Raw genomic sequence first — 27,294 nt, 5'->3', positions numbered from 1 at the left:
TGATTGAGATGGAATACTATTGTTCTATAAGAAATGATGAAGGATACGGTTTCAGAAAGAAAAACAAAACATGGGAAGGTCTATATGAACTAATGAAAAGGGTGAGCATAACCAAGAGATCATTATACACAGTAACAGCAATATTGTAATGGTGATCAGCTGTGAAAGATTTAGCTGTTCTGATCAATACAATGATCCAAGACAATTCCAAAGGTCTTATGATGAAAAATTCTATCCTTCTCCAGAGAGAAAACTGATTAATTCAGAGTGCAAATTGAAACATAATTTTTCACTTAATTTTTATTGCTTTTTTAAACAACATGGCTAACATGGAAATATATTTTGCAAGATTTCACCCCCATAATTGATATCAAATTGTTTGCCTTCTTAAAGCGTAGGGTAGGGGTAGGAGGGAGGGAGAGAATATAGAACTCAATTTTAAAAAGGATGCTAAAAATAAATAAGTAATAAAAAGAAAAAAATCCTTTCTTGACATCTGACTTACAAACCTTTTTGATAAAATACATTTAAATGATTTGTATCATTTCTGTGTAGTAAGTGCCTTGCACAATTCTTTTCTCATAGTAGATACCTAATAAATGCTTGTTGATTATTGTTAACTAATCTACCACAGTACACATCTACTGATTTCCAATGAGAGGAAAATGGATGAGGGACAAGCACAGAAAACAGATTAGGGAGCTGAATAGTTGGAGGGTTAAAATAACTGTGAAAATGGGAATTACAGAGAGGGATGAGACCTGGTGGGAGAAGCATATCCTTTCCAATTGCCAACTCTACAGACAGTTCTGTGGCATGTAGGAGAACTGGGACTTGATCCTGAGCAGCCAAATCATTCCATTTATCATAGTGAGGACTAAAACTGTCTGAGGAAAAGAACTGTGTCAGAATACTCACAAAGGTCAATGCAGCCAGTTCTACCATTAACACTGCTAGGAGCCTCATGTCATCTTTCATTTCATCTCAGGTACTTTTCTTATGTATTTTTGAAACAACGGATGAGAGTTTAAATATTAATTTTTTCTTACACTATGGAACACAAAGATGACTTGATGGGCTATTCTTTTTGCTTTGTTCCCTTGGGGATCCCAGGGATTAAACAACCCTCATGCCAACAAACAAACTATTCAAAGTGCTTTCTAAGTCTTAAAAGTCCTATACAAATGCACATCATTATCATTATGAATAAGATCTGTTGGCATTTATACAAACAATTTCTAAACAACAGACAGAATCTATGATGCCTAGAAGTTCAATCAGTCTTTCAAAGGCACAATATCTTTTTTTTTGTAGAAAATTCTGAGCTTTAAAGTGTTTTGGGCACATCAGTATTTTACCCCAGTATCAGTTCACTACCGAATAATCCATCAACAATTATTTATTAAGCTCCTATGATGTGTTGGTACAGGCCTAGTCACTAGGGACAGAGAGCCAAAAGGAAACCAGTTTCTACCTTCAAGGAGCTTAATTTGATTGAGGAAAACAACTTGTGAGTGTATGAAGTATATATAAAATATATATCAAATAATACAAGATTGATTCAGAGAGTGGTTCGTACCAGCTGGTGGGGATATTAGGAAAAGCTTCATGTAGGAGGTTGGTTTAAAATGAGCTTTGGAGAAAGCTAGGGATCCTAAAATGTGGAAATGAGAAGGGATTAGATCTGCCACCTTTTCAGAGAGCCACATATAAAAGAGAGTAAGATAAATCAAAAGATCCAAGCAGAGTGCTATGAAGACATGGAGGAGGGAAAGATATATTTCACCTGGAGTGATCAGGAAAGACTTCTGGAAGATGATGTTTGAGTTGGGTCTTCAAAAAAGGGGGAATTTTATTCCAGGAATGGGGAATGGAGCAAGAGGGGGTTCTCATAATGAAGACATTGAAATAGGGCTAAGAAAGATGAAAATAGGGAAGCAAAAGGAGTAAGTATAAATGGGGATGTCAATATAGTCAATCGCACAGTGGAGAGAGTGCTGGGCCTGGAGTCAGGAAGACTCATCTTCCTGAGTTCAAATCTGGCCTCAGACACTTACTAGCTGGGCAAGTCACTTAACCCTTTTTGTCTCAGTTTCCTCATCTGAAAATGAGCTGGAGAAGGAAATGACAAAACCACTCCAGTATCTTTGTCAAGGAAACCCCAAATGGGGTCATGAAGAGTTAGACATGACTGAAAATGGCCAACAAAGTCAAACAATAAACATTTATTAAGCACCTATTATGTACCTGGCACAGTACCAAGAGATAGGGATGTAATGAAAGATAAATGCCAGTTTCTGCTCTCAAGGAGCTTATAGCCTAATGCGGGAAAACACGTAAGCAAGCTATCTGAAGGATAAATTGGAAATAATCCATGAAGAGAAGGTGCTAGAAGTAAGGAGAACAGGTCAAGGCTTCCTGTAAAATGTATGGAAGCCAGGAAGCAGAGATGAGAAGGGAGATCCTTCCAGGCATTGTGGACCACTAGTGAAAATCCCCAGTCAGGAATTTGAATGCTTTGTTTTAGGAATAGCATGAAAGTCAGTGTCACTGGATCAGATAATAAATGACTAGCAGTGAGGGTGGGTGGGAATAATACTACTAGAAAGGTAGGAGGGACAGATTTTAAAGGATTTTGTCCCATTTGAGAATCTTCTGAAGGAACTAGTGATATTTCACCTTCAGAAAAGCTATAGTGCAAATATGATGGCTATCTTCAAGTACTTGAAACTCTGTGACATCAATCAACCAATAAAAGTCATTTCTTAAGTGCTTAATATTGATCTGTCATTGAGCTATGCTCTAGGAATACAAAGAAAAGTTAAAACAGTCTTTCCCCTCAGTGAATTTTCACTTCTGTGGGAGAGACAACATATAAATAACTAGGTATGTAAAGGATATATAGAGTAGTTGTATAATAATCTTAGAGAAAATGGCACTGACTGTGAAAGGTCTCTTGAAGAAGGTATGATTTGGACTGAAACTTGAAAGAATCATGGGAAACAAAGAGACAGAAGTGAGGAAGAGCACTGAAAACATGAAGTGCAGCAAGAACAAAGGCACAGAGACAAGAACAAGGAAATCAGTGTAACTGATCTAGAATGTGTGAAGGGGAGTAAAATGTGAGATAACTGGAAACATATGAAAGGGCTAGGTTTTGAAAAGTTTTGGATTCCAAGAAGAGGAGTTTATTTTTAGTCTTGGAGGTAATAGGCAGTCACCTTAATAGGGAGATGAGATGGACAGAACCGTGCTTCAGGAAGGTAACTGATAATTGAGTGGAAGACAGATTAAAAGGAAAAGAGTCTTGAGGCATGGAGAAAAATTAGGAAGCTATTAGTCCAAGCAAGGGATAAGGAAAGCCTGAACTAAGATAGTTGTCTGCGTGAGTGGAGAAATAGAAATAATAACAAATTCTTTTTTTGTATATATGTATATAAAATTTGAGATACCTATGGGGCATCCAGGTTAAGATGTTTAAAAGGAAGTTGGTGATATAGAATTGTAGTGTGGGAGAGATACCAGGGTTCAATATTTAGAACTTGGAATTACTTTCAAAGAAATGCAAAGAGATCTACACATGAGATAACATAGGTAGAGAAGAGAGTGCAAATTATAGCCTTGGGAGACACTCACATTAAGGGGGTATGCCTTGGATGAAGATCCAACAAACAAAACTGAACACTGGGCAATTATAATGACCAGGCTTGATCCCAAAGAAGAAATGTTAAAAGTTCACTGGTGTCTCTTTTTTGTAGATGTAGGTAACTATGAATATTGTACTGTGCATATACTTTGGGAATTATTATGTTGATTAGTTATGCTAAATTGCTTATTTTTCTCCTTTCTACTTTACTCTTTATTATAAGGGACACTTTCTGAGTGGAAGAAAGGGACTGATATATTGGGAAATAAAGGTGATATAAACAAAAGATCAATAAAATACTTTTTAATGCTTCTAGGTGGAAAAGGGATTAGGTATGTTCTGTTTATCCATTTAAGATGGAATCAAGAGCAATGGATAGAAGGGTCAGAGTGAATTTAAACTTATTATCACTAAGACAACTTCCTGATAATTAAAAAGTCTCAAATTGAAATAGGCTGTTTTGAGAGGTAGTGGATTCCCTAAGTTAAACAGAGTCTTGGATACAATTTGTTGGATATCCTATTAGGAAAGATTGCTATTTGGGCACAATTTGGCATAGATAAACTCTGATGTTACTTCTAACTGTGAAATTCTAATTCTGAGTTAGTGCCTAAGATTTCCCTCATGTGTGGGTCCCCTGAAAACATACTCTAGGTTCAAGGTACAATTTGGGTCAGTACCCATTCAAAATAATAACTTGTGGGTTCCCACTGAAGACTTTAAATTTACCAGGTAGCCATAGAATGCATCAATTCAAAATAAAAGACATTTACTTATACAGCATAGGATACACAATGAAAAGATCTCCCTCCCATGCCCAATATATGCATTGGAATTCATTCTCCAACAGATTACCATCCAAAGAGTAAGAAAGGATATAGACTCAAAGAACATATATGATCAGGGAACACACAGATAAGACAGACATATAGGAAATATGTGTGGCCAATAAACATGCCCATGCGTGGTCATGTGTCAGGAACCCAGGCATGTACATGGGGCAGACCTGGCAGATGTGACCAGATTGTGAAGAAATGGCCATGGTAACTCACATGTCCAATGCTCCAAAGTTGTAATGTCCTCTGGTGATGCTATCACTTTATTTTCAGCTCAGCTTCATATCTCACTTTCCACTGAGTAGGATGGCATCCCTTTTAGTTGTTATACTTCTATTGTCCATCACATTGCTTCTACTTTGTCTTGGTTTTCAAAACTGCTTTCTACTATCATTTGTGAAGCTTTGGCTCCTCAACACCATTTTATGCTTTCCTTGTTCACTTACTAAGGTAATAGAAAATTTTCCCTTAACAAGAGCAGACTCATGTTCTTTTAGCACCTTATTGTAATAGTGGGCCATTATACCTGTGCAGGCCAAAAGGAAATCAAAGATGGAGATTTTATTATCCATTGAAGCTGGTCCATCTGCCCTCAATCAACAACCAGCTTGCAATAGGTTCTACTATAAAAGAGCATCTATATTGCATCATGTCTAATAGAGGGGCCCATCCAGCTTACTTAATTGGAAAGAAGTACACAAGACTTCATTCATGTAATTTTCTCTGCCATCAGAATCAAGCATTTCTATTAAAAAGAACTGGGACTGTAACTAGAAAAGGACCAGGCTATTGAAGAAAATATTGGGGGACTAGCCAGAAGAAAACCTCAAAATCCAGTTAAAGCTAAAGATTAGGTCAAAGTGAGGAAGAGAGTACAGAAAATTGATATTAGGTGCATCTGTCTTTTATCAAAAAGACTCAGCTGAGACAGCTTAAATATAGCAACCAGTGTGTCACCATTTTCCGAAATTGACTGCCTACTTTTGAAGTATGACAAGCAAACAACACTCTTAGGAGATAGCTCAAAGCATTGGCAGTTATATTACTCTTCCACGGGATTAGGGCTTTTCAACATGAGATAGATGTTAGACAGATAGAGATATATAACACATATACACATAACATGCATATATAGATATATACAACACATATAATATGTAAATACATATACACATAAATACACATATGTACACATACATACATGCATACATACATTTTTTCTGTTGTGGGCTTATCTATGAAACCGAGGCAACTGAAAATGGTAATATCATCTAAAGTACCTTCTAACTGATTTGGTTGTTCATGGCATTTTTAAAATTATATTGACCTCAAGTGCAGTTCCTATGGTACTGGACATACTTATGGTTTTGTCAGTCCTCTGCCCCCAAACTTGCGTTGGATGAAACAGTAAAATCTAAACTTTTTACTCTACCATAACTAGGCCTTCTCCAACCTAAATCTACAACTTTTCAATTAAAAGAATATTTGAAAAAATTTCAACTGTATTTTGCAAAAAAACAAAACAAAACAAAAACAAAAACCCAAAAGCTGCTATGTTTTACAGTCAAAACTTAACACTTACTCACTTATGAGCATTCCCATTGGACAAGGAAATTCTATTATTTTAATAGTAACTATCTATTGTTTGTGGCCACAGTTATAAAAATGAACTTCAGAATTTAAAAGGATATTCTAAATCTTGAGAAAAGAACTTATGTCATAAAGGTGATACTAGCCTTCAGTATTTCAAAGAGAGAAAATGACATTTCATTAAAACTAACCAAGTCATTTAAGTGATTTGGTCAACATAACATTTATTTAGCCCTCCCTTTGGACAACAAAAATAAAAAATTTTCACTACAAGCAAAACACAAAGTGAAATCTGTGATTCCAGAGCTGCCCCAAAGGCCAGTTGCAAAAATATTTTTTTTTTATTGATGGTCTATCATGGTATATGAAAATTCCACCATCACACTTAGACCCTTAGGTTAGAAGGTTGTATCTTCAGGAAGAATGCCTTAAATCAGTTTTGATTATTTATTTTTACTGAGAGGAACTAACAACTCAGCTTATTTTATATTAGCAGTTTTCTAGGCCACTTGGATCTGAAGGAAATCAAAGGCAGATAGGAGTAGGTGGGAGAGGGAATAAATAATGTCCCCTTATGGAACTTTATTCAGTAGGGTAATACAATGAGAGGGAAACCCCAAACAACTGGGAGCAATATTGGTACCTCATTTTGGGCAATAAGTGACAGACATGAGAAAGCAACAAGAAGTGAGATGAAGACAAATCATCTACCTCACATTTTTTATTTATGAATAGCCCTGGATTTTAAATAAACCATGAGAAAACTACAAAAGGGGACCCCGGGCTCATTAGGTAGGGTGATTTTTAATTTGTAAGAAAGTGATTCATGTTTAGGGGTGAAAGCTCTTTAGTTCATAGGTTCAAAGAGTTGAAGGGGATCTTATAGTTCTACTAGTTCAATTTACTCATTTTACAGAAAAAGAAACAGCAGCCCAGAGAGATTAAGTGACTTGGATTTGAATACATCCTCTATCATTCTAGAACCTGCTCTTTTCTACTGCACCATGCCACTCATGGAGAGGCAGGATGGAGTCAGTCATGGAAGCTTATCAGTTAGAAAGTCATGCAAGTTTGGAAAATTATGGCTTACAAGCCAAATCTGTCCTGTTTCTATACAGCTGTTAGCTAAAACCATTATTAGGTCCAGCTTTGGGCTGTAATTTTCCTACCCCTGGTTTAGTGGATATAAGATTTAGAATTAGGCAGATCCAAGTTAAAATCCTACCTGAGAAACTCAATAGCTATGTGACTGGGTAGAGCAGTAAGGCAAAATTCATGACCTCAGAGAGGGCCATAGACATGCCTGAGTGGTTTGGAAGTGAGAAGTATAAGGAATTCTCTAGGTAGTAGGCAGAGGAAGTGTAGCATTTATTTAGACTTCAGATGATCAGATTCAAGGACCAATGCCCCCAATTTGATATTGTAGCAATAACATTCCAAAACTGTTAAGCCCACCTTACTGTATTAACAAGGAAATTAGAACAAAATATTGCAGCAAGGAACCAAGCCATACTTGTAACTTTCCCTGCTAGGGCCTTCCTATAAAAGATCACTCATGAATTCTAACTCTCTGCTCAGCACTCTCTCCTGCAGCGCTGCTGACTCAGAGTTCCTTGATCTCTACAACTCTCTCTTGTTTAGCACTCTCCACTCTGCACTCTCTCTTGATGCTGATTCTCTGCTTCTGAATCCTGCCGCTCTCAGTTCTGCTGCTCCCAGTCCTGGGCTCTCTTTTTATACAGTCCTAGCCATCATCTGATTGACTAGAACTCAGTGCACATACCATGACTCTGGTCTTAGCAATTCCCCTTGGGGCCCTGTGGGCTTCACGCCCACATGGGCTTAGCACCTAGTAAGTTGGGGCTGTAGGCCTACTTATGAATGAAGATATAATTAGATTTTCCCACCTAGCCCACCAGAGCCCTATTGAATGGGTGGGGAAGATCTTTGATCAGATTAATACTATATTGGGCAAATCACTTAATTTCTCTGATCCTCAATGTTCTCATCTGGAAAATGTTATCTGGAAAAGGAATCACAATGAACCCTTCCATCTGTAAGTCTATGATTCTATGATTGTAAGCTATAAAGTGTCATAAACTCTTTTGTTCAAGGTCACATCAGTACTGTAAAGAAGAGTCAACATTTGAACTCAGTTCCTCTGATTCCATATTTAAAACTCTTTCCATTGTAATATGCTTCCTGTTCCTAGAAATTGCCATCCAGTTTCTTGGGGCAGCTGTTCTGTCTATTAGGTTTTGTTTGTTTGTTTATTTGTTTTCGGGGGTAGACAAGGCAATATGAGATACACACCAACAAACCATATATCATTGTACAGTCAGTCATTTTTTTTTGGCTTAAATGAACATTATGAATTTGTATCTTGTCTCAGTATTGCAGAGCAAGGTTTAGTCTCTGCTGGGTGGGATAACAGCCTAGATTTAATATCTTGATAGACAAAATACATTTCTGTTGAAGCTAGAATTAAATTAAGCAACAGTGGGTTAAATGGTAGGATTTATTTTTAGAGTATGTGTTTTTTTTCTCTGCATATCATATCAAGGTTGACATCTTCTGTCTTTTTGCGTATATATTTTTCAGTCCCTTCTCTGCTCCAATTTTATGCATGCATAATTGAAGATGACAGAGTCCTCCCACTTGCTTTCTTTCCATATATATGTATGTATACATATTGCAATGGGTCTTATAAATATAGCAAGAGTGTGCATAAAGTTAGAAGTGACATCAGAGTAAAAATATCAAGTCTATTTGGAGCCCTGTATCACTGTGAGTACTCTCTATGTGGATGTGCCCTAATACTCAGTCTTCACAGCACTTTGCTATGGGCAAAGTATTCATCAGCTGGTGGCCATCCTTCCACTGCTCTCTTCCAAACTCATCTATCTATCCTTCAGATGACAAACATAAGTTTGTTGCTTAGATTATCGAACAGCACCATATACCTATATATTTACACATTTTCTTCCCTCACTGGATTTTAACATCCTCAGAGTCAGAGATTACATTTTTCTTTTGTGCCTGAAATATAGCAGGTCCTTAATAAATGCTTGTTGTCTGAATGACTGATAGAAGTGATATTTGAGTTGAATATTGAAGGAAAATAGGTAGATGTGACCAAGAAATACTTCCCCAACCTGAAAGATAATCTGCACTGATAGAGCATAAAGGTGAGAAACTAAATGCCTTGTATGAAGAAAAATATGAAGGCCAGTTTAACCATGCCAAAGAGTGTATAAAAGAATGAAATGTTTAATAAGAATAGAAAGGTTCTGAAAGCCTTTTACTGTCAAAGAGATGAGTTTATATTTGCTTCTAGAGGCAATAGAGTTTGAGTACAGAGGTGACATGGTCTGACCTGCACTTTGACAGAACTATTGAAGATGGAGTGAAATGGTGAGAGACTTTAAGCAAGGAGATAAATTAGAAAGCTGTTGTGGTAGTCTGGACAAGGGATGATGGGGGCTAGTGCTGTTTGTGAGCAAGTACAGGGAAGATGACTCATAAGAGCTGGTGTGGTGGTAGAAATAACAAGATTTGGCCAATAATTGTATATTTGGGTTGAGGAAGAGTGAAGTATAGAGAATGATACCAAGGTGATTGGAAAGATGGTGGCATGCTTAATAGAAATAGAGCTTTTTGGAAGAGGGATAGATTTTAGGGAAAAGATGATGAATTCTCTCTCAGTTATGTTGAGTTTGAGATGCCTATGGGACATCCAGATTAGAATGTCCAATGTACAAGTCATGATGTGGGGTTGGAAATAACAATCTTGGGATCTTTTGCATGGGCATGGTAACAAAGCCCAAAGAAGCTGATAATAACACCAAATAAGATGGTACAATTAGAAGATAAAAAGCAATAGGACAGAATTCTAGGGCATACCTGTGGATTGGAGGTGTGATATGGCTGATTATTATAGCAAAGGGGGCCAAGAAGGCACCATTAGATAGGCAGGAAAAGAGCAAATAGAGAGCAGTGTCACAAGTAGCCAGAGAGTATTGAAGAATTATTTTTAGCTTGTACTGCATTCCGGTGACAGAGCCTTCAAGACCCAGTATCATATTAAAGAATGTGACTCTGACGTTAGCACATATTTTTGTTTTTAGTTTTCAATTAAAATGCTTATTGAAACTCCGTAAGATTCTAAGTTGTAAAAGGGTAGCTGATATAGTTTTGGAAAGAAGGTTTCATTAATAATAATAACTAGCATTTATATTGTGCTTACTTTGGGTCAAGTACTTTACAAAAATCTCCTTTGATCTTAACAACAAGCCTGAGAGGTAGGGGCTATCATTATTATTATTTTACAGTTAGGGAAACCAAAGTAAACACAGGTCAAGTGACTTACCCAAAGTCACACAGCTTATTAGTATCTGAAGTTGGAATTGAACTCAGGTCTTCCTGATGCCAGGGCCAAGTGTTTTATCGATTGTACCATCTTGTTGCCTATTGATCACCAGAAGTTCTCTATATAAATCTTAAATCTGGCAAGCTTTTGTAGCAAATATGTGAAGCTTTAAGAAAGGATTTTTAAGAAAAAAACTATAACAATTCATCCCTGAGATGTCTTGAAAACATAAGGCTGAAAGTTAATAGTATTATCACTTTGTGCCCAAATGAACACAATAATTAGCTTTTCTTAGAGACAGCATGGCTTAGCGGGCTGGGCTTGGAGGCAGAAAGAGCTGAGTTTAAATCCTGTCTCTGACACTACTGACTATATACACTTAGGCAATGCATTTAACCTTCCAGTCCCCAGCCCCCATTCCCAAGTAACACTCTAAGACTGTACATCACTAAAAAGTTACAGCCATTTGTAAAGGGGGGATTTCTCACTAGGAATCTGCTATACTGATGATATCATAGTTCTAACCCCCCCCCCCATAGTTATCATCTATTTATACCATATGATTTAGCTTTTGAAGATTCTAATTCTGTTCCTATACTTAGTAGAAATAAAACAAATTGTTAGTCAGTCAGTGAGCATTTACTAAACCCTTAAATATGTGTCAGGTACTGCGCTAAGGATAAAGACACAAAGAAAGGCAAAAGACAGTTAAGGAGCTCTCAGTCTAATGGGGGAGACAGCACATAAACAACTATGTACAAGCATGATAATGTGCAGGATTAGCTGCAGATAATCAACAGAGGGGAGGCACTGGCATTAAGGAGAATCAAAAAAAGCTTCCTGTAGAAGCTGGGATTTTAACTGAGACTTGAAAGAAGCAAGAGATGTCTGTAGGTAGAGATAAGGGTGGAGAGAATCCCAGTTATGGGGGTTCAGCCTGTGAGTTCTTTTAGTGAGATAGTATAAACATACACTAGAAAGAGGGCTTTAGATCTCTGATATGACACTAATTATATGACCATAGACAAAATCCACAGTCTCTCTGAGCCTAAGTTCTCTCAGGAAAGTAGGGACAGCAATATTAACACTACCTGCCTTCAGAATTGTTATGATGAAAAAGTCTTATGTGTTGAATGCTTGACTTGGTGTCATGAAGACCTAGATTCAAATCTTGCTTCACATATTTAAATGCTATGTGATAATGAGCAAAATACAACCTCTATGAGCCTCAATCTACCCATCTGTGAAATTGAAAGTGAATGGTTTAGTCTCTGAAATTTCTTTGGCCTCTATGAAGCCTTAAAAGAAATGTGAATTATCATCAATAATTTCATTTTTTCGGGAAAGATGAAAACATTCAGGCCATAGAGGAGGTACTCCTGCCAAAAAATTCTCCTCTACCAGACAACCTTATGTTTTTATAATCACAGAAAATAAACTTAAAGCAAAAAGTCCAACACCCTCATTGTACAGATGAGGAAACAGACATATAGAGAGGGTGACTTGTCCAAAGTCACAAAGCTAGAGGCTGAAGCAGCATTTGAACTGAGATCAATTCAGACCTTCTAAATCCCTAAATGAATCCCCTGTACTACCCAGCTGCCTCAAGTTAGATTGTCCCATTACAAGGATAAAACCCACACCCATAGAATTATCAGCCTGACACTTTAATCAAGAAGCCTGTCACACTAGACACATTCTTCTTCCATATACATGCATTTCAACTAAGTAGAACACTAAGCTGGACCAACAGATTGTTTGTTCCCGATGTCTATTCAATATATCCGTACTAATGGATAGCTCTGTGGACCATCTGTCCAACTGTATAGCATAAGGCTCCCCACAATATGCATGTTCCATCTTCAGCATATTCCATTAAAGAATTGTAAAGCAGAAGAGACACTAAAGACATAGTCCAAGAGATAAATGAGCAGAAAGAGAAGTAGAGAGTCATGTGGAAAGAACAAGGGATAATAGATGGACTAACTCATGCATTTCATGGATACCCACATAATGTCAAGGAGACTTGAAGAAACACCTTGGAACAATCACCTATGAAAGTTGCATAAGAAGTCATGAATAAGAGTTATACAGAGAGAAAAGCATAAGTGGGGGAAAATAGGACCAAGGGAAATACAATTAGTAATCATGACTTCGAATATGAATGTGATGAACTCTCTATAAAATGGAAGCAGACAGCAAAAGTGGATTAAAAACCAGAATCCTACAATATGTTGTTTTCATGAAACACACTTGAAGCAGAGACATACACAAGAGTGAAGGTAAAAGGCTGGAGTAGAACATAGTATGCTTCAGCTGAAGGAAAAAAAAAGCAAGGGCAGCAATTCTGATCTCAGATAAAGCAAAAGCAGGAATAGACCTAACTAAAAGAGATAAGGAAGGGAACTATATCTTGCTAAAAGGTACCATAGACAATGAAGTAATATCAATATTAAACATATATGCTCCAAGTGGCATAGCATCCAAATTCTTAGAGAAGTTAAATGAGTTACAGGAAGAAATAGGTAGCAAAACTATACTAGTGGGGGATCTCAAGCTCCCTTTCTCAGAACTAGATGAATCTAACCACAAAATAAACAAGAAAGAAGGTAAAGAGGTAAATGGAATTTTAGAAAAGTTAGATAGGATAAAGTTCTGGAGAAAATTGGATGGGGATAGAAAGGAATATACTTTTTTTCCCCAGTGGTACATGGCACCTACGCAAAAATTGACTATGTGTTAGGGCATAAAAACCTCACAATCCAATGAAGAAAGGCAGAAATATTAAATTCATCATTTTCTGATTATGATGCCATAAAATTATGTGTAATAAAGGGCCATAGAAAGATAGACTAAAAATTAATTGGAAACTAAATCTAATCCTAAAGAATCAGTGGATCAAAAAACAAATGAAATTTCATGCAAGAGAATGACCATAATGAGACAACATACCAAAATTTATGGGATTTAGTGAAAGTAGTTCTCAGGGGAAGTTTTATATCTCTACATGCTTACATGAATAAAATAGGGAAAGAGATCAATGAATTGGGTATGCAACTAAAAAAAGCTAGAAAAAAACAAATTAAAAATCCTCAACTAAATACCAAATTAGAAATTTTGAAAATCAGAGATATCAATAATATTGAAAGTAGGAAAACTATTGAACTAATAAATAAAATTAAGAGCTGTTTTATGAAAAAAAACCCAACAAAATGAATTACACAGAATAAGAAGATGTGGTTGAGTTGTAATATTGACTGTCAGAAGGAGAACACATATCAGCGAAAAGACACATAAAGAACCATTGAAGTATCAACATAAAATACTAAATTACATAATACCTGAGCTGCGGGGTGGTGGTGGAAGAAACTGAGGAGTTTCTCTTCCAAATCAAGAGTTTTACAATAAATGTCCCAAGTCAAAGAGAAAGTTTCTGAATCAGTACAGAAGTTCTTAGATAAAACCTCTTGAATTAAGTGAAGAAATTTATGGACCTAGCAAAGACATTCCCTTGATGTTCATTGACTCTTGTACCACTTTGGTTTGAAAAAGAAAATGGAGGTGAACTTGGAGCAACCAATATAATGTAGGAAATGAGCAAAATTTTGAGCCACCTCTCCTACCTTCCACTGAAGTAATGGATGGGGGAGGGTTATGTTCCTAGAGTTTGGGGAGGGAAATGGTAGAACTTTGTTCCTTGTACTTCTACTGATTTGATATAAACGTCTCCATCAAGAGAAAGAGATGCAAATTAGAGGGACAACTCTGGTTTGCTTTTCACTGATAATGTGAGTTATGGAGTGTAGAGATCTGAAAGTGGGGCTCAAAATACATAATTCCCTAGAGCACAGCTATATGTCTATACTCATTTCCTTTCTGAGAATCTAGTCCATGTGGATAAAACTGTCTCCTCTCATTTCAACATCCAAGTTATGAATTTGTCTTTATGTAACTTTTCTGCCTTATTTTCTAGGGCAAGATCACAGATATCTCTCAGGTGAATGAATTGGTGGTTCAAAGAACATAAATTTGGTATCAGTAGAATAATAATTGTAATGATGATCTGACACATGTGCAGATACCATAAGCTTGCTGGGATGGAGTTCCCATTTTAGGGCTATTAGGGAGTTACTTCCAGGAGAATCATAATGATGTATGAACAAAATGTATGCATGGACATTCTGTGACGGATTCTGCTTGCTCTGTTCTATAGTTGGGAGGACCCTGTTTTTTCATTGACTTTGTAACAGGAACTTTGAGCATCTTCAAAAGGGTCAGAGTCAGCTAAAGCTGTCTTTGCTGTATTTGCATATAGGGGAGTGAGGTGACTGCTTCTCTCATGATCACCAAGTGAGAAAACTATGTGGTATGGGGATAGTCTGTGGTACTTTGACATAGTAAGGCTATATGGACCCTGAGAAACAGATGCTCCTTGGCCTTTTTACACATTCTTTTATATTTTGGGTATAGGAAGTATAGTCTCTGATCCTGGGAGTTTAAAAGCCACAGAAATGGAGGAGTTGAAGAATTTAGTCTGAGTATTGCAGAAAGCCCAGAACCAACTCTCTGAGGAGCACATGGTAATCATTCAGAGTGATCTTCTAGGGTCTGTCCAGAGAATTTGGAAGAAATGCCATCTTTGGATATGAAATTAATACAGTCAATACAACATAGGAAAGGAAGTAAGTTTTGAGCCTAAATTCCACCTTCTCCTTTCTCATTGAGCAATGTTATGTGGGATTATACCAATAAAATGTTCAGGAAAATATTTCTACTATGTTCTTGCTTTATCTTGGAAATAAATATCCTTTTATAAAAGCTGCGTGATGTTAAATGATATAGTAGAACTATAGTGCTACTCATTGGTCCTCTAACAAGGAGTGGGAACCAGTTGATGGGGCATTGAGCTGATAGCAGAGAAAAGAGATAAAAAGCCCTGAGTGAGTAGGGTCAGATCATAACTGTTAGGAGAAATCAGGATAATAAAGGAATTCATGTCTTACTAAGGACCTAACCTTGTTAAAGAATTTCAAACCTCATTACGGTGACATTAGTGACAAAACAAAACAAAATCTTGATCATTGCAGTCAATGAATAATTTTATATCAAAATAATAGAACAACCTTATTGTTATTGAAGAAAATTAAAACCCAGAACAATAACTGGGCATACCCACTATAATGAGAGATAAATATATATTTGAAGATACATCTATAGATATGTAGATATACATATATATGCTAAGATGTGCAATATGATCATTTGCAATTGCAAAAAATATGAAAATTATTCCAAATCCAATGAGGAATGACTGAATAAACAATGGTATATTAAATCAATAGAAAACAAAAAGTAATTATTAATGATAAATCCATATGTGTTATATTAGGAAGGCAGAATTTATGATTTCAAAGAGAATCTCATATGTGCCTAAAAGGTCTGGAACCGCAGGATATAAGGAATTCTCTAGGCAGAAGGCAGGAGAACTAAAGCATGTATTTACACTCCACAGTAACAATCCCACAAACCAGCGTCCCCATTTTGATATTTTCATCAAAAGCTTCCAGGCCCAATAAGTCCGCCTCACAAGAGTAACTAGGAGGCCACAGAGAAGCGAGATGGTATAAGGCAAAATCGTATACATGCTTCCCCTCTACGGTAAGAAGATTACCCACTAGCCTCTAGTCAGCTCTGCTACCGGCAGCTCAGCTTCGGCTGTAGGCGTCTCTGGCTCCAACCGGAAAAGGAAAGGAGGATCTTCAAGCTGTCCTCTCCCCTCTTATAGAGTTTTTGACATCATCAAGCGCCGCCTGAACGACCAGGGCCGATTGGTTCTTGACTTGGCCCCTCCCCCAGCGTAGACCACGTTAACACACCTCCCCTCAGCCAGCGCCATGACTCATCACACAGGAAGCTCTGGTCCTGCCCCGGAAGAGCAAGCCCCAGCGTCCAGGGAAGCTCAACGAGGCAAACTGAGTCATTCAAAGAAAACAAAGTCCATTCTGGCTACACTCCACCCCTCACAATGTTCTAGGATGCACAATCCAATCATAATTCAAATTAAATTATATATCCTAGAACACTGTGATCCAATTATGCAGGAAACTAAAACATATCATTCACAATAAAGCAAAACATATCATTCAGTGACATTCCCAAATATTGGTTTACGATTCAAATGTGATCCACCCCTAGATCCCAGCCAGATAATCTCTTCAATCAATCATCCCAAAATAATTATTAATAATTCAAATGTCCACCCCTAGATCTTTGTATCCGTTACATAGGATCAATAATATCATAACAATAAAACAATATAGCAAGGATAACACAAAATAAGTACACAGAACACTATCATCATTCCCCCCCTCAAACAATTGGGGCTCAAAATCTTGGGGTAATGGGTGAAGGTCTCATTTTCCATAGCTTCTTCTTGCTGAAATTGGATGTAGAGGTGTCCCTGCCCCAAAGAGTCCCATTCCAGAGTTCAGTTCTTTAGCGAGCTGGCAGGAATTCCAAGAATGCTACGTGCTTAGGCAGTCACCGGAAACTGCAGGGTGCTTAAACCTGCAGGAGACAGAACTAGCGACAAGGTTAACTAAAACAGAAAACAAAAAGAGTAGGCAAGTATGGGCTATTATCCTTCAAATAAAATCATCTCCAGTTTAGTTGAAATTTCAGTTATGCAGAGATCCAATATCAGAGCCAAACTCAGATGGGAAATGTTTCTTTTTAAACGGAACACAATGAGGAAACTAAGCCAAGAAGATCCCACCCTAGATGGAGACCAGGATTGTCCTCCCAGCCTTTCCCCAGATGTACAAGGGAAACCAGGAGGATCCCATCCTAGATAGACTAGGATTGTCCTCCCAGCCTTTCCCCAGATGTACAAGGGAAACCAGGAGGATCCCATCCTAGATAGACTAGGATTGTCCTCCCAGACTTTCCCCAGATGTACAAGCTTTTATCCGTTAATCACGCAAAGTCATCTTCCCTCTGAGTGGCTTGTGTCAATTACCAGCATCAGCCATACCTGTGGGGTCCGTGAATCTAATATTATAGCCCTATTCACGGTAAAATATATGGTTCAGGGGTACGATTTGGTAATTATCTTCCCCTGAATAGACAACTGTTACAGTGTTGTTCTTCCCATGGGCTATGACTTCTGCAGCCTTTGGAATATCATCTGGCTTCCGTTTTACCCATACCTTAGCTCCCGACTTTATTCTATCAATGGAGCAAGCCCCTTTTGCCCCTCTAGTAGTTATTCTGGGAGGAGGGTCAGTTTTCACAAAGGGTATTTTTTCACAGGGGATAATAATCACTTGAACTATCCTATCATTCCTACCAAATTGTACAGGTTTTTCACCCAAATTCTGGAGTGTCACAACAATTTCTTTTTGATAATTCGAATCTATCACTCCAGCCAATACATGTACTCCTTGAGCTGCTAATCCTGGTTTAGGTAATATCCATCCAAAATGATTCTTGGGGATTCTCATACATACTCCAGTAGGGGTTTTTCTTATCTCTTTCCTATTCAACCTAAAATTCTCTATACAATGTAAATCATATCCTGCTGAACCAGGTGTTTCTGGACATGGTAGGGGGACATCTTCCCTCACAGTCCAAAATTCAATATTTTGGATCTCACGTGTTTGCTGTTCTCTAATCTGCAAATTTGGGGTCATCATTCTGGCTAGAGGTGTACTCCCCCCTAAGGGCCTATTGTTCAAATTACGTAAGGCAATAGACAAATTATCCTTCCAATGTAGATATGAATTATTAGAACTTAATTTTCTCAGCTGTTCTTTCAACAATCCATTCATTCTTTCAATCAGCCCAGATGCTTGTGGGTAATATGGAATATGATATATCCATTCTATATTATTCAACACACAATATCTTTTCACTTCTTTGCCCTTGAAATGTGACCCATTGTCACTTTGAATCTGCATTGGGGTTCCATAGTATAAACTTACAATATCTAGGGTTTTACAGGTTTTTTTCTGAGTTGCATCCTTATAAGGACATGCCACTAGGACACCTGAATAGGTGTCAACACACGTACATACATATTTACATCCTTTATCCTGGGGTAGTGGGCCAATATAATCTATCTGCCAAATTTGGGCTGGAACTTTTCCCCTTGCTATTTCTCCAGTTACTATCCTAGGAAGAGTTCGTTCTTTTTCTAATTGGCATATACAACACCCCTCTGTTATTTGTTTTAACAACGCATGAGAGATACTGATACCTTGATCCTGTGCCCATCGGTGGGTGGCCTGGACCCCTAAATGGCTGGAGGTCTGGTGGACCCATCTCGCTAAGGCCAAGTCATCAGTTGGAGTTGCAGTAGGGACAATACATTCAGTGGCAATCTTTGCTAGTCGATCCGCATGTGCGTTGTACTCACGCTCTGGTGTGGTCAGGGTCGCATGAGCATCAACATGAAAAACTGACAAATCCGTAACCAAAGACATGTCCCATATATTTTCCCATAACTCTTTACCCCAAACTTGTTTGCCATGAATCTCCCAATTCTGATTCCTCTATATAGGCATCCAAGTAGCTAATCCATTAGCTACCGCCCATGAATCAGTAAATATATGACACTGTCCTCCCTTCTCCATTCTGATGGCCTGATGTACTGCCATCAGTTCAGCATATTGGCTACTTCCCCCTATCCCAGAACTTTCCAGAGTTCGCCTAGTACAGGGGTTATAGGCTACTGCTTTCCAATGTCTCTTCTGTCCTAAATATTTTGCTGTCCCGTCAGTAAACCAAGCATGTTTCTTCTGTTCTACACTTAGTCCATCATACCCATTATTCCATTTCACTAAGGATGGCACCATCCGTTGCTTAGATTCAATGGGTTTTTCATTTCTCTCAGTGCCAATGTTCGCCACCAATTCATGTAAAGCAGAAACTCCACTTTTGCCTGCTCTGGACCTATTCTGAATATACCACTTCCATTTGATTATGCTCACCTCTTGTGCATGTCCAATTCTGTGAGAAGCTGGGGTACTCATTACCCAAGTCATAATTGGAATTCCAGGCCTTAATATCACTTCATGACCCAGGGTTAGCTGCTCAGTTTCTACTAAAGCCCAATATGCAGCTAACAGCTGCTTCTCAAAAGGTGTATACTGCACTCCAGATGAGGGCAGTTTCCTTGACCAAAAGCCTAAAGGTACACTTCGGCTCTGTTGTTTTTGTCACAGACTCCAATTTGCATAGTCATCTTGTACAGTCACTTGTAACTCCACTGGCCCATTTTGCATAGGCCATAAGTCCAGAGCTAATTGTATAGCAGCCTTTGCTTCCTCAAAAGCTCTACTTTGTTCAAGGCCCCAGTCGAATTCATATTTCTTTCTGGTGACTTTATACAAGGGTTTTAAAATCTGTCCCAAATGTGGGATGTGGTGTCTCCAATAACCAAATAGCCCTATGAACTTTTGGGCCTCTTTCTTATTAGTAGGGGTGGGAAAATCCTGAATTTTTTGTCGAGCTTGTGGGAGAATTTCTCGCAGTCCTCTATTCCACTGTATCCCCAAGAATTTTACAGTTTGAGCTGGCCCCTGAACCTTTGCGGGGTTGATTTCCCATCCTTTGCTTTTCATATGGTCAGTTAATAATGCTAAACTCTCCTCCACTTCTTTCATATTCTTTCCCTGTATCATGATGTCATCTATGTAATGTGTAAGCTGTACACCAGGTAGCTTTAATTCATCCAAATGCTCAGCTACAATCCTGTGGCAAATAGTTGGGCTATGAATATATCCTTGTGGCAGGCGTGTAAATGTATACTGTCGGCCTTGCCAAGTAAAAGCAAACTGGTTCCATTGCTTGGGGTCTATTGGGATCGTAAAGAAGGCATTGCCCAAATCAATAACTGCATACCAAGTCCCTTCATGTTTTTGTATTCTCTCTATTAAAGTAACCGTGTCTGGAACAGCAGCATACAAGGGAGGAGTCACTTTGTTCAGCTGTCTATAATCTACTGTCATCCTCCATGTCCCATCTGACTTTCGGACTGGCCAGACAGGGTTGTTCCATTGAGTAGTTGTAGGGACTAACACTCCTGCCTCAACACATTCTCTTATAGTGTTGGCAATTTCATCTTGCCCACCTGGCACACGATATTGCCTCAAAGTAATTACTTCAGAAGGTTCAGGCAAAGTGATTGGATCCATCTTGATTTTCCCCACTAAGACTGCATTAATGCCTATTTTCCTCACAGCAAATTGGTATTTCCCTTCAGGTAAATTTAAGGTCATACCCTTCAAAATGTCTATTCCAATGATGTATTCAGGAATAGGCACAATAACCACACTATATTCTTTCTTGGGCAACTGTCCAATTTTCATCATTAATTTAACTTGTCTGGCTGATATTTCAGTCCCTCCTAGTCCTGTGATGGTAATAGGAGTTCCATGGCTGAATTTGTCTGGATTCCCATAGATAAGGGTGGCCTCGGCCCCAGTATCTATTAATGCCCTAGTTACTGTACTTGACCCATTTTTCCAATATATGGTCAAGTTAATGTGAGGTCTGCAATCCAGCTTACGTATTTCCTTAATTTGGGCTGGGGCCTGGCCTGTTTCCTAGTATTCCCTGGCATGTGATTCACTTGGGTATGAAGGTTCACCATCTGTAGCATTTGCAGGAGCAGTTCTTATTTCCCTATCTCTCCTGTTATCGAGTCCTTTATCTCGGTACATCCTGTACAATTCATTGGTTGGAATGCCATCTATCATTTCAAAACCTACCCCTGCTCTCAATAGAGCAGTGAACATTTCTTTTCTTGTCACTCCATTTTGGCGCCAAGTTTGCTGGCTGTTCACCCTTCTCTCTTGAGGAGATCTGTCCCTTCCCCAGTCTCCTAAGTCATGTAACTGTAAAATCTTATTTATCACCTCTGTAAGATGGCTCCCTACTTCCCCAAGTAACAAATTCAAAATTAGTTGTTTATAAGCAGGGGGAGCTGTCCTAATTATTAAATTCCTATGAGGGATTCCTATGGGATCATTGTAATATTTGTCTGCAGTTCCTGTCATAATAGCAGTCTTCATTACCTCCTCCTTTAGTCTCATCATACAATCTTTAAGTGAATACCAGAGTCTGTGCTCAGTGGGCCACATAGAATCATTAGTATATCTCTTATTGCATCCCGCAGCAGCTAATGCCAACAGAGTAGTCCTGCTAGCATCATCTCCTCGCTGATGATGTTCCCTAAAAGCTTGCTGAACTAGAGGATCGTGGCTGATACTTATGAATCTCATACAGTCCCTCTTATCTACTAATATTCCACCGGCCCCTTGATCACTGAGCCTTACCATCCAAGATATTAATGGTTCTCCTACTCTTTGGCTGAATCTACTCAAAATATCTGTGACCTCTTGTGGTGAGAAATCTTCCTGAAATTCCCTCGTAACTAAATTGCCACCTCTGGTTTCTGTCCTCCTCCTCTCTACGGGACGAACGCTTGTCTGAGTATTTAACCATCTCCCATTCTCTGTGCGAGGGATGTCCTGAACCCTAGTCGCGTTTTCTGTCTCAGCCCCTAACACTGTCTCATTTTCCCCCCACTCGCTTCCCCTGCCACCATGGCAAGGACAAAGCAGGCAGTCAGGCTTGGTCTGGACTGAGTTGGGATGCACTCTTGGCTTATTTGGCCTCCTGTTGCTCCTAGCCACATTAATAGAAAAGTTCTCATCCGAGTCAGTGGGTTCTTGAGCAGCAATTTGTTCTCCTGCTATCTGAGATTGCCGTTCTTGCTGTGGGGTAGGAGTGCCCCCATCTCTTTCACTTAATCTCAATCTTTCATATACTAGCCGGTAGGCTGATAACACTATCCAGCTTTGCCTAGATAGTGATGCCCCTGACTGAATCCCAACCTCTTGTAAACACCTTTCCAAATCCTTAGGATCTCCTCTCTGTAGCCTTGGTTCCCAGTTTTCACAGGGTCCGGCTTTTTTAGCCAATTCCTTTGCTAAGGAGGAATAAAAAGGATCCTCCCACCCTGGGATATTCATCTCTTCCTCTGAAGTTCTTCTGCTTCTGAACAGAGATCTTATATCTAGCGATCCCATCCACCTCGTCGCCAAATATATTAGGAAGGCAGAATTTATGATTTCAAAGAGAATCTCATATGTGCCTAAAAGGTCTGGAACCGCAGGATATAAGGAATTCTCTAGGCAGAAGGCAGGAGAACTAAAGCATGTATTTACACTCCACAGTAACAATCCCACAAACCAGCGTCCCCATTTTGATATTTTCATCAAAAGCTTCCAGGCCCAATAAGTCCGCCTCACAAGAGTAACTAGGAGGCCACAGAGAAGCGAGATGGTATAAGGCAAAATCGTATACATGCTTCCCCTCTACGGTAAGAAGATTACCCACTAGCCTCTAGTCAGCTCTGCTACCGGCAGCTCAGCTTCGGCTGTAGGCGTCTCTGGCTCCAACCGGAAAAGGAAAGGAGGATCTTCAAGCTGTCCTCTCCCCTCTTATAGAGTTTTTGACATCATCAAGCGCCGCCTGAACGACCAGGGCCGATTGGTTCTTGACTTGGCCCCTCCCCCAGCGTAGACCACGTTAACACACCTCCCCTCAGCCAGCGCCATGACTCATCACACAGGAAGCTCTGGTCCTGCCCCGGAAGAGCAAGCCCCAGCGTCCAGGGAAGCTCAACGAGGCAAGCTGAGTCATTCAAAGAAAACAAAGTCCATTCTGGCTACATGTGTGTATGTGTATATGTGTGTATATACACACATACATGCTATCTAAAGACATGGTTACATAATATGAAGTTATCTTTTAGCAAAGAAAAGATTAGGTTGCATATTTGCTAGAAACATAAAAAAGGAAAATACATATAGGTACATATAGGTTTAGGGATAAATGCATAACTACAACGTAATGAAGCATAACAGGAGTTGCTAAGTTGTTATGAATATTCATGTTGAAAATATTTTAAAATTCACTTCTACACATCAAGAATTTCACTGGAGTGAGCATTTCTTTCACCAGTTCAAATCACAACCCGATTCACTTCTAGGTGTCTGAAGGTCTGTGGCTGAAATTTCCACTACCTGTGCCCAATGTTTTGGTTATGATCCTATTGGGATTTGTGTAGTACGTCCATTGAACAAAGTACATCAGGGAGCCCTTTCCAGCTCTAGGGGGCCTGTCAGAGACTGAACTCCATGACGGCCTTGGAGACCCAGGGTCACATTTAAAAATCTCAGTTCTTGCACCTGTTTTCATACTGGCAGGTTTCTGAAGCAAGTTAATGTAGCTTCTAAGAAGGAAAATATGACCCAAATTGAGCCACAGGGAGCTTTAAAAAGTAGCAACTAAAGTAACAGTATTATTACTCATGCTGAAGGCCTTTTCAGCTTGATAGAATTAGCTAGAGTTTGAATATCACTGGCACAGTCTTTTTTTTTATTTTTTTAGTTTCAATTCATAAGATTTTGAGTCCTGAAATTTTCTCCCTTTTCCCCTCCTCTCCCTCTCCCAAGAAACCAAGCAATCTGATAAAGGTTATATATGTACAATAATGTTAAACGTATTCCCACACTAGTCATGTTGTGAAAGAAAAATCAGAAGAAAATGGAAAAATCGGCCTCCCTCCGTGATTGAGCTCAGGCTAAGGTGGCCTGGGATTACAGCTGCAGCAGCAGCAACAGCAGCTGCCTCGCAACCTCCTCGCCTTCTGTGACCACCAGGGCACCTTCTCCACAATATGCTAAAGTCTCACTTCCCCTTTGAGGAGGAACATCCTGACCTCTCCTTGCACAACAACCAGGTGGCTAAGGTGCTGATGCCTGAGCTGTATGAAAAACTCCAGGATAAGGCTGCATGGAGTGGCTTTATCCTGGATGATGTCATACAGACCAGTGTAGATAACCCAGGGCACCCATTCATCATGACTGTGGGCTGTGTGCCTGGAGATGAAGAGGCCTACAGTGTGTTCAAGGAACTGTTTGATCCTATCATTGAGGACTGACACACATGCTACAAGCCTTCAGGTGAACATAAGACTGATCTTAACCCTGATAATCTGCAGGGTGGTGATGACCTGGATCCTAACTATGTGCTGAGTTCTTGTGTTCAAACTGGACAGAGTCTCCAAGGATTCTGCTTCCCCAAACATTGTAGCTGGGGCGACCACTGTGCCATAGAGAAGCTGTCTGTGGAAGCTCTGGCCAGCCTGGAAGGTGACCAGAATGGGAAGTACTATGGTTTGAGGAACATGACTGAGCAGGAACAGCAGCAGCTGATCAATGACCACTTCCTCTTTGACAAGCCTGTCTCCCCACTCCTCTTGGAATTTGTCATGGCTAGAGACTGGCCAGATGGCAGAGGCATTTTGCACAATGACAACAAAATCTTTCTGGTGTGGATCAATGAGGAAGATCACTTGAGGGTCATCACCATACAGAAGAGAGGTAACATGAAGGAAGTATTCACACATTTCTGCGTGGGGCTCACCCAAATAGAAACCTTTTTAACACCAAGAACTATGACTTCATGTGGAATCGTCACCTGGGCTACAACCTGACAGGGCCTTCCAACCTGCACACAGGCCTACGTGCAGGTGTCCACATCAAACTTCCCCACCTAGGCAAGCATGAGAAGTTTGGTGAGGTGTTGAAAAAGCTGAGGCTGTAGAAGATGGGGACAGGGGGTGTGGACACAACAGCTGTGGGTGGTGTCTTTGGCATCTCCATTGCTGATCGGCTGTGCTTCTCAGAGGTGGAGCTGGTACAGATGGTGGTGAATAGTGTGAAGTTGCTCATTGAAATGGAGAAGCATTTGGATCAGGGCCAGTCCATCTATGACCTTATGCCCAGCCAGAAATGAGCAGTTGGCCCCCTGAATTCTGTGCTTCCTAATTTATTGGATGAATGAATAACCACCATCCTTCCTGCCTGTGGCATCCTGGGGGGCTCTGGATGCAGCCTAGCCAATTGTACTGTAGAGAAATCTTCCTTCCATCCTTCAGTATTAGAGCTTTATTTTTGATGACTGAGATATTACTGAATACTGAAATAATAAACTATTGTTTTTTCCTGACCAGGTCCCAGGGCAATTAGGAAAAAAAAAGAAAATGGAAAAACCATGAGAAAAAAAAAAACAAAAAACAACAAAAAACTAAAAATAGTATTCTTCCATCTGCATTCAGACTTCACAGTTCTTCTTTGGGATGTCAATTGCATTTTCCAGTATGAGTCTTTTGGAATTGTCTAGGATTGTTGTATTGATGAGAAGAGCTAAGTCTATCAATGTTAATCATCACACGATGTTGCTGTTACTCTGTCCAATGTTGTCCTGCTCACTTCACTGAGCATCAGCTCATGTAAATCTTTCCAAGTTTTTTTCTGAAATCTACCTGCTCATCATTTCTTATAGCACAATAGTATTCCATAACATACACATGCCACAACTTGTTAAGCCATTCCCTAATTAATAGGCATCCCCTCAATTTCAAATTCTTTGCTACCACAATATTTGCTATAAATATTTTAGTGCCTGTGGGTCTTTTTCCCTTTTTATGATCTCTTTGGGATACTGACCTAGTAGTGGTATTGCTGGATCAAAGGGTAGTTCCAAATTGCTTTCCAGAATGGCTGGATGGGCTCACAACTCTACCAACAATGCATAAATGTTCCAATTTTCCCATATCTTCTCCATTTAATTTTTTTCCTTTTCTTTCATATTAGGCAATCTGATAGTTGTGAATTAGTACCTCAGAGCTGTTTAATTCTCATTTCTCTAATTAATAGTGATTTAGAGCATTTTTTCACATGATTATAGATAGCTTTATCTGAAAACTCATCTGAAAACTGCCTGTTCATGGCCATTTATCAAATGGGGATTGACTTATATTCTTATAAATTTGACTCAGTTCTCTATATATTTGAGAAATGAGACCTTTATCAGAAACATTGGCTGTAAAAATTATTGTCCAGTTTTCTGCTTTCCTTCTAATCTTAGTTGCACTGGTTTTGCTTTTGCAAAACCTTTTTAATTCAATGTAATCCAAATTGTCTATTTTGTGTTTCATAGTGTTATCTGCCTCTTGTTTGGCCATAAAGTCTTCCCTTCTCCATAGACCTGATAGGGAAACTATTCCTTGCTTTCCTAATTTGCTAATGGTATCACTCTTTATATCTAAATCATGCACCCATTTTTGACCTTATATTAGTATACAGTGTGAGATGTTGGTCCATGCCTCGTTTCTGTCATATTATTTCCAGTTTTCCTAGGAGTTTTTGTCAAATACTGAGTTCTTATCCCACAAAGTCTTTATAAATCCAAGGTCACCCTCTGAAGCACAAATGACTAGAACTTTAGTAGAAATTAGAAATATAATTAGTTGTAAATATAAATTTAATTCCTTCTGTCATTGATTAAATTTAGTTTGTAATCTATTATTTACAAAGTGTAAAAAAGTTTAATGAAATAGTTTTCCTGTTGCTGCAAAAATGGGTAGGACATATAAATGTGATAAAGATTAATTGCTTGTTTATGTATAGTAAAATATATATTTCAGAGAACAGGAAGTCAGGAATGGAAGGGACTCCTTTGGGAAACTCATGAGCTCAGTTTTAGACATAGGTTAACATCCCATCTTTTCAACACCAATATTCTTCTTGTGATGACTATGTATGACTCATGGAATTTCATAGGAACAAAAATTGTGGATGACCTAAAGGGCAATGAAGAAATGAATGGTGGGTGTAAGTATGCTGTAGCTTATTATCAAAAGGACTATTAAGAAAGAAATGGAATAAATGTCAGCAATTCAGAAATTCAGAGCTGGAAAGAACCTTAAACACTTC

General features: G+C 38.9%; 1 pseudogene; it reads left to right on the top strand.

The window, feature by feature from the left end:
- Positions 1 to 25,312, top strand: part of LOC118857824 — a 55,151-nt pseudogene extending 29,839 nt beyond the window's left edge.
- Positions 25,313 to 27,294: the final 1,982 nt, after the last annotated feature.

The sequence above is a fragment of the Trichosurus vulpecula genome, chromosome 7 (assembly GCF_011100635.1).
Source record: "Trichosurus vulpecula isolate mTriVul1 chromosome 7, mTriVul1.pri, whole genome shotgun sequence".
NCBI classification, from domain to species: Eukaryota; Metazoa; Chordata; class Mammalia; order Diprotodontia; family Phalangeridae; genus Trichosurus; species Trichosurus vulpecula.
The sequence above is the reverse complement of the archived record's forward strand: the minus strand, read 5'-3'. Positions and strand labels throughout refer to the sequence as shown.